This window comes from Condylura cristata, unplaced genomic scaffold, assembly GCF_000260355.1.
Source record: "Condylura cristata isolate star-nosed mole 26May11 unplaced genomic scaffold, ConCri1.0 scaffold00054, whole genome shotgun sequence".
In the NCBI taxonomy this organism is placed as follows: Eukaryota; Metazoa; Chordata; class Mammalia; order Eulipotyphla; family Talpidae; genus Condylura; species Condylura cristata.
In genome coordinates this window covers 1,451,027-1,452,184 of record NW_004567155.1, presented here as the reverse complement: position 1 = coordinate 1,452,184, position 1,158 = coordinate 1,451,027, and positions in this window count along the sequence as shown.

Here is a 1,158-nt window from a genome sequence, read left to right as displayed (position 1 = left end):
GCGGGGCGGTGGCCGACCAGGTGGGAGCCACCTGGCCGTGAGGGCTGGACTGCAGCCGGACCCGCCTTCAAGGTCACGGCTCCTTGGGGGAGGGGCGCGCCCCTGCTCCTTGGCTTGCAGCCCGCGGGCCGCTGCTGCCCCTGCCCCTGCCCCTTTCCTCCTGGGCGCGGCTTTCCTCTTCCCCCTGGGGGCAGGAGTGTAGGGACCATGCGCTGGCCGGGCCCCAGATGTCCATCTCCAGAGAGCTGCGCCCAAGGGTGGTGGGCCGGGCAGGCTGCACCTGGCAGCTGAGTGGCACTTGCCGACTAGTAGGTCCCGGGCCAGCCGGCAGGGTCAGTTGTGGGCCCCGTGGTGGACGCACGGTGTCTGGCTGGGCTGCAGCTGTAGGTGCTGCCACGGGCGGCCCGCGGTGGACCGGCTGGCCGGTCAAGGGCTCGGGGCTCTCCGGGAGCCGGCGCGGCTGATGGCCTCAGCCGAGCGGCATGGCAGGCCCTTGGGGTCTCTCCCGGTGGGAGAGCCCAGTCCCCGCTGCTGCCCAGGGGCCCGCGTCTGCCCCTCCCTGCTGGTAGCACAGCCTCGGGGCGGCAGGGTGCCCCTTTCCCGGACCGCTGGCAGGGGTCTGCGTCCTCACCCACAGCCGCTCTCATGGGCCGTGGTCTCAGCGCCCCCCGGGCCGACCAAGGCGCACAGGCAGAGGGTGTCCCCGCTGGCCGGCCTGCCCCGGCCCGCTGGGAGCTGGTGCTCAGGGCCCCCAGACTGGGGTGCGCATGCAGCCGGTGGTGAGCGCTGTGCCTGCCCCGTGGGCCTCCTGTAGGCGCTCGGCCTGCCCGACAGCTGAGGGGGGCCTGGCTCCCCGGGCCTGGGCTCTGCCCTCCGGTCACCTGCCCCTGCCGGCCCTGCAGCCTGCACAAGGTCACCATGGCCAGCTGTTCCAGAGGCCCCTGGCCTCCTGTGGACGTCGACTGCAGACCCCACAGCTGGCTGGGGCGAAGCCAGACTCTCCCACTAATCCCGCTGTCCCCAGGGTGCCCCGATCCCTCCCAGAGCCTGGCATGTGCACTGGGAGGGGTGCGGGGCCCTGCGAGGGGGCTGAGGCCTCCACTTGGCCTCAGCGGCGGGGTGCCCAGGAGCTCCCGGGTGGCATCTGGGGAGGGGGGC